We start from the raw sequence: 7,706 nt of genomic DNA, 5'->3' as shown, positions 1-7,706 counted from the left end.
GCCAGTCTCAATGAGCTGGGGTTCTTTTTTCTCTCTTGCTTCTTTTTCCATCTTTTTCCTCCTCACCCCACTCTCTCCTATCATAAACCACTGTTGACTTCCAGATCACTACCCTCCAATTAGGGCAAATCAACCCAAATAGCAGGAAGAACTCCAGCCCGCCCTCCGTGGGAGTGATGAAATCCACACAAGGCAGCTGGGATAAACACCTACACCACACTAAGCTGCTGAGGAAACCTCCCTCGGACCTCTAGGTGAGCTCATCAACTAGGGCAATACTGCCCAGCACCACTGGGTCCCTGCATCCAAAGATCACACGAACCTGCCATTGTGAGGCAGGGTCTAAACCCTTTTGGCCCCACATACAAGTAATCAGGGATCAGCTATCTCTTTATTCTTTATTTCCCCCTTCTCACTCTCCTCCCTCTTTACCCTCACAGACAATCTTAGAGAAAACAGTTACGGTTTTTTTGCCCTTTCCCCTTCCTTCTGCATTTTCTCTTTCCTCTTTCTATCTTTGTTCTCTTCGCTTCTCTCACTGCTTGTATGATTATCTCCTCTCCCTCTCATTCCCTTTACATTCCACTGCTGGTTTCCAGACCCCTACACTGTGCCTAGGGCAACCCTGTCCTCCCAGGGGAAGCCTGACACCTAAGACAGGGCTCCACACAGGACGAGTCAGTGCTACACACAACATTGCAGGGGGTCAGCTATTCTTTATTAATTTTGTCAGTTCTGTCTCCCTCCTTCCTTTTTTTCTTATTTTTTTTACTTTATTTGTGTTCTTCTTTCACTTTTTCTTCATTCCTCCTCTTATTAAAACTCCTCTCTCTATCCTACCACAGCCTCAGCAATTTAAGTTCTCCTTTATTATTGCTTCCTTCCTTCCTTTCTTTTCTTTTTAATTCATTTTTAAAAATTTTCACTGTTTTCACTTTTGTTTACTCTGTGAAATCTAGTTGAGTGTGAGTGAGGGGGTGTCAGCTTGGTAGACATTGTTACTCCAGTCTGTGTCTTCCTCTTTCTTTCTCCATTTCTCCTCTCCATTCACTCTCTTTCCTCTCACAACCCACTAGCGGCCAGCAGGAAACTCCCCGCTGCATAGGGCAACACTGAAGGCCCAGGTGGGGGAGCTACCATCCGCATTTATAGGCCTGGCAAGCAGCAGGGGACATCAAGTTGGTCTTCTTCAACAAACCAAGCAGCAGGGTGTTCTCCCCTACAAAAAGTGGGGCATCCCCAAACTAAATCCCAAATTCCTACCAATGACTGGGGGCAATGCCTGGCCACCACTAGTAGGGCTCCACGCTACTATGGAAACACCCACCCAATTTCCAAGGGGATCTCTTTGTTTACCGTAATCCCCCTACCAGCTACAGAGCTCTACACCAAGGTGAGTATACCAACACGTCCTCCTGAGCTTTCCAGTCACAGAGGAAAATACCACAGACAAGCCGAGGTGCTTCAAGAACCGTGAAGGCTACTTAGAGATCAGCCAGGGAAGCAAGTCCCTCGTGGGCCCACAACAACCCGACCATTGTCACATGAGAGGAATATCCAACCCACATTCCAAGTTACAGACTACTGGACGGCCAGGAAAAGAGTGGAACCATAGGAAGATATAACGACAGCTAGACCCCTCAGTACAGCTACCGGCAGTTAGTTCATAGAAGATCTCATACGAATCCCCCAGAGTGAGCCCAGGGCTCTTTGACTAGGAAGATGGCTCCAGGCTCCTCTAAACCAACACGTAAACAGCAACCAGTTCTCACAGCTTCAACGAGAAAACAGGAGAAACAGAAGACAATGCCAGAAGAAGTCATGAACCTAACAATGGGCATAGAAGAAGTAGATATTGACCTGCCACGAAAATAAATTTTCAAAATGCTGTTGAAGTCATAAAGGATATGAGGGAAGCAATGCAGAAAAAAGATGAGATGATAGAGGAGATAAAGGCAACACACCAAAGGGAAATATAAGAGTTAAGGGATGAAATAACAAAATCCAGTGACAAATTGGCAGATTTTGCCAATAAGCTTGAGGAGGCAGAGAAGCGCACCAGTGACCTAGAGGATAACCAAGCAGACTACCGGAACAAGACATAACAAAGAAATCAACAGCGAAAATAGCAAGGGAATTCTTAGAGGAAAACTCCCAGCTTCATAGAGGAAAATCAGGCAACCATTCAAGAGGCTGAAAGAACACCGGCCAGAATGAATCCCAAGAAGTCACCAAGACACATAATTGTCAAATTATCCAACTTTGAGGAAAAGGAGAAGATCATAAAAGCAGATAGGGAAAAGCAAACAATCATGTATAAAGGTACTCCAATGAGAGTATGTTCAGACCTATCAGCAGAAACGATGAATAAGAGAAGGGAATGGAGTAACATATTCCAAAAGTTGAAGGAAAACAACGTAAACCCAAGAATATTTTACCCAGCCAAGTTGTCTATTAAGATAGACGGTGAAGTAAGAGTCTTCCCAGACAAGGACAAGCTCAGAGAATACACAAATATAAACCCAGCCCTAAAAAAGTACGTTGACGGTCCAGTATGGGCAGAAGATAAACACTCACTGAGGGCAAATAAGAGACCATCACATAGAACAATTCCACCCATAGGACAACAAAGATCAAACATCCCCCAGGATAGCATCAACTTAAAAGTGGAAATAAGGCAAACATAAACCACACAGCAAACAGAAGTGAATAAGATAGGTAGATAGGAAAAATACCCAACACAAAAGGTACAAGATGGCATCACAGAGCCCACACATAGATTATGATAACACTGAACATCAATGGCCTGAACTCAGGCATTAAAAGGCAGAGGCTAACAGATTGGTTGAGGAAACATAACCCATCAATCTGCTGTCTCCAGGAGACTCATCTCAAGCTTGCGGACAAAAACAGGTTGAGAATTAAGGGATGGCAAAAAAATATATGAAGCAAAAGGTAATAAAAAAAAAATCAGGAATAGCAATCTTAATATCAGACCAAATTGACCTCAAGATACAGGCCATAACAATAGACAAGGAGGGGCACTATATAATGCTCAAGGGAATAATAGAACAAGAACCAGTGAGCATAATAAACATATATGCACCTATCGAGAGACCAGAAAAGTTCGTGAACCAAACACTCAAAAATATTAAAAAAGAGATCACAGTCTCAACAATTATAGTTGGTGACTTTATTGCATCACTCTCTGAAAAAGACATATCGTTAGGAAAGAAAGTCAACAAAGAGACTAGAGATCTAAATAGCACACTTGGACGATTTGATAGAAATCTTCAGAGAGGTCCACCCACATGCAAAAATCTTCACATTATTTTCAAGTCCACATGGCACATATTCGAAAATAGACCACATTCTGGGACACAAGCCAAACTTGAGTAAATTCAAGCACATAGAGGATATACAGCCATTTCTCTCCAATCACTGAGCCATAAAGATGGAAATTAACTGAAGGACGGTGAAGAAAACTAGAGCAAACAATTGGAGGATGAACAATTTTCTGTTGCAAAGAGTGGGTATTGACCCAGACCAGAGATGAAATCAGAAAGTTTCTAGAAACCAACGAGAATGAAAACACGACGTACCAAAACCTGTGGGATACAGCAAAGGCATTTATCAGAGGAAGGCTGATAGCAATAAATGCACACATTAAAAAAGAAGAGAGACTCGTGGATGATATGCTGACACAAAACTTACACCAATTAGAGCAGAGTCAGCAGAACAACCCTACTAATAGCAAGAGGATAGATATAATAAAAATCAGAGCCAAGATACAGGAGAGGGAAAACAAGAAAACTATGGAAAAAATTAATGCCGCTAAAAGTTGGTTCTTTGGGGTAAAAATAACAGAATTGATAGACCTCTGGCAAACCTAACCAAAGAAAGGAAAGAACAAATGACATTTGCAAGGATGAGGGATGAAACAAGGGACATTACAACCGACCCTAATGAAAGTAAAAGGATAATTACACAGTACTATGAACGTCTGTACTCTAATGAATTCAACACTTTGGAAGACATGGACAAATATTTGGAAACACAATCCCTCCCTAGACTATCCTAGATGGATGTCAAGAACATCAACAGACCCATAGCAATGGAAGAAAGACACAAGGTAATCAAGGGATTACCAACAAAAAATACCTTGTGCCAGCTTCGTGGACAACAGCCCCTCCCCCCAGAAGAAGCTACTTGAGAGGACGGCAATGAAGCTGCACTTAGGGGAGAGGGGCATGTCTGATCAGAGCAATTGGGAGTACATAGGGGGAGGAAGAGAGAGTGGAGCACATTCTGACCCAGCAGGCCTGGAGGATGACATCCCATCTCTGAACAGCCAGTGGATAGAGTGGACAATATGGCTGATCCCACCACGAGACACGCCGTCCTTTGATGGCCCCGGGCTCTAGAGGGGGACAACACTCAAGTCTCAGTGTTGGGACTGGCCTAGACTGACCCTGAGACACCGAGACAAACCACAAAAATCATGCAGGAAAGCAACTGTGGAGCAGAGCAGAGAGCCCCCGAGGGAGTACAAAGGACAGATGTGGGGGCCAGAGCATGGTACATCATTGGTCCTGACTGAAGGACACGCCTAGAGATAAAAAATCAGACTTTGATATATTTACAGGTTTTTCTTTCTGCTTAAAATTTTTTACTTTTAATTAACTTATTCTTCTATGGGTAATTGATTTCCATTTTTGTTGCCATTGCTGTGCTCTCACTGATCGCATATCGTGCTATGGTTTGTTTTTTATGCATATTATTATCTCTACAGATCTATCTAGATAAGATAGACTGGATGAACAGTCTGGAGGAGAAAACAACGGTACCAACGGTTCCGGGGGGACACGGGAGAGGGGGAGGTGGAGCTAAGGAGGTGGTGCTGACCAAACCCGGAACAGGGGAGCAACAAGTGATCCAAAAACAGTGTCAAGGAGAGTGTGAGAGGCCTGGTAGGGATACAAAAGGGCAATGTAACCGAGAGAAATCACCGAAACCCAAATGAAGGCTGAGCATGATAGTGGGACAAGAGGAAAGTAAAGGGAAACAGAGGAAAGAACTAGGGGACAAAGAGTATGTATAGAGGTTTTAAGACTGGAATGTACATATGTAAATATATTTATATAAGAGTGTGGGTAAACAGATATACGTGCATATATTTATAGGTTTAGTATTAAGGCAGCAGATGGACATTGAGCCTCCACTCAAGCACCTACTCATAGCAAGAACACATTGTTCTATTAAATTGGCATTCCAGGATGCATACCTTCCCAAAACGATTGCTGAAGAAAAATGTGAACATAAGCAAAAGTGGCCAAGAAAGCTGATGGTGACTGGCTACCATAAGATATAGCATCCGGGGTCTTAAACGCTTAAAGACAAATAAGCGGCCATCTAGCTGAGAAGCATCAAAGCCCATATAGAAGAAGCACACCAGCCTGTTTGACCACGAGGTGTAGAAGGGATTAGTTATCAGACATCAGAGAACTTAAAATCATATCAGTGGGTGTCCGCTCTACTGACACAATCATGAAGACAAACGTGTGCATAAACAAATGTGGTGAAGAGAGCTAATAGTGCCCGGCTATTAAAAGATATCGCGTCTGGGGTCTTAAAGTCTTGAAGATAAACAAGCAGCCATCCATCTGAGAAGCATGAAAGCCCACATGGAAGAAACACACTAGACTGTCTGACCACGAAGTGCAGAAGGGACCAGTTATCAGACATCAAAGAACTAAAACTCAGATCAGTGGGTGCCCACCTTCCTGATATGATCACTGAAGACAAAGGTGTGCATAAGCAAAGATGGTGAAGAAAGCTGAGGATGCTATATCAAAAGTGACACTATATCAAAAGATATAGTGTCTGGGGTCTTAAAGGCTTGAAGATAAACAAACGGCCAACTAGCTGAGAAGCAGCAAAGCCCACATGGAAGAAGCACACCAGCATGTGTGACCACGAGCTGTTGAAGGGATCGGGTCAGGCATGAAGGAACAAGAAATTATGTCATTGTAAAGGTGGGTGAGTGCAGAGTGGAGACTCAGAGTCCATCTGTGGGCAACTGAACACCCCCCTGCTGAGTAGATTTGGGGAGAAGACGAGCTCATCAGGGTGCAGGGTAGCAATGATGAAACACATAACTTTCCTCTAGTTCTTAAATGCCTCCTCCGCTCCAATATCATGATCCCAATTCTGTCTTGCAAATCTGGCTAGACCAGAGGATGTACATTGGCACAGATAGCAACTTAAAACACAAGGAATCCAGGATAGATGATTCCTTCAGCACCAGTGGTGAAAGGAGCAAGGCCTGGAGGGTGAAGGGAATGTGGGGTAGAAGGGGGGAACCAATTACAAGAATCTAAGTATAGTCCCCTCCCTGGGGGATGGACAGCAGAGAAGAGGGTAGAGGGAGATGTCAGACAGTGTAACTTATGAAAAAAATATAATAATTTATGAATTATGAAGGGTTCATGAGGGAGGGCGAGGGGAAGGGAGGGGGAAAATAAGCAAATGATATTAAGGTCTAAAGTAGAGGGCAAATGTTTTGAGATTGATGAGGGCAACAAATGTACATATGTGCTCGACTCAATGGATATATGTATGGACTGTGATAAGAATCATACGAGCCCTCAATAAAATAATTTTTTAAAGTATATCAATAATGATTGTAAAACATGAAGAGTATAATCAAAGGCATTGGATTATATGTGTAATAGTTGTTGAATGGAGAATGTTTTGCTGTGTGTATTTTGCCAAATTAAAAAATGTAATTATATGAATAACAATGCGTACAAAGAAGATAAAAATATTTTGTCGATAGCAATGCTGTTTATATGCCTCTTTTCCCCACAAAAAGAAACATCTTTATTGATAAAGTACTTATTTGTCTTATTTCTGTCAAATCCCGAGTCATTTACTTTCCTCAGGCTGCCCTGGAGGTGCAAGGAAAGGAACATATTTGGCAGACACAAGTGGGACAGGGAACTGTGGGTGGTGGACATGGCTCCTTCACATGGCGAAGAGGATGAGGAAGGCCACATCAGGCAGAAAGTCCCCATGGCCTCAGAGAGTGCAAAATCCAGGATGATGTAGGAGAAGCGCTGCTGCTTCAGAGACGGTTTCCTGGCAGAACTAAGGATGAGGTTCCGAAAACCAGTGCCAATGCTGGCTCCAGAACCTGCCACTCCCACTGTAGCAGCCTGGCTTCAATGAACTTGTCTGCTGTGTCAATGTCCCTTGAGATGGGGCTGGCCAAGAAGCTGCGATTTGGGATCAGTGAGGTCAGGGAATGGGGGGCTGTCAAGCTGCTAAAGTGCTCATCTGTTAGTGTCTCCAGCTGTTTCTGCACAAACACAGACGAAGGTCAGCTCAGCAGCTGGGAGGTGCTCCTGACCAGAGAAGGGGAGGAGACGAATTTGGTGCAGGTGAATATTTTTAGGGGATGAGGGATAGTGCCAAGCGAGTTGCTCCTAGTAAAGAGAATACACAGAGAGGTGTGCCTCTTCTTGATATGAATGAATTATTGAATTTTATCATATGTGCATGAAATTCCAATAAAACTGCTTTTTTAAAAAGCCAGAGGTCATCTATTACTTACACAGACTTTCAGTGTACAGTTTTAGTTAACAAGCTCGTGACCCAGTGTCTGTCTTTGTGAATCAAATTCTATTAACACACAGCTATATCCT

General features: G+C 43.2%; 1 pseudogene; it reads right to left on the bottom strand.

Annotated features, from left to right (window-relative positions):
* Positions 1-7,026: 7,026 nt before the first annotated feature.
* Positions 7,027-7,706, bottom strand: part of LOC115871601 — a 6,659-nt pseudogene continuing 5,979 nt past the window's right edge.

This window comes from Echinops telfairi, unplaced genomic scaffold (genome assembly GCF_000313985.2).
Source record: "Echinops telfairi isolate 266 unplaced genomic scaffold, ASM31398v2 ScPeMD7_6631;HRSCAF=7566, whole genome shotgun sequence".
In the NCBI taxonomy this organism is placed as follows: Eukaryota; Metazoa; Chordata; class Mammalia; order Afrosoricida; family Tenrecidae; genus Echinops; species Echinops telfairi.
The sequence above is the reverse complement of the archived record's forward strand: the minus strand, read 5'-3'. Positions and strand labels throughout refer to the sequence as shown.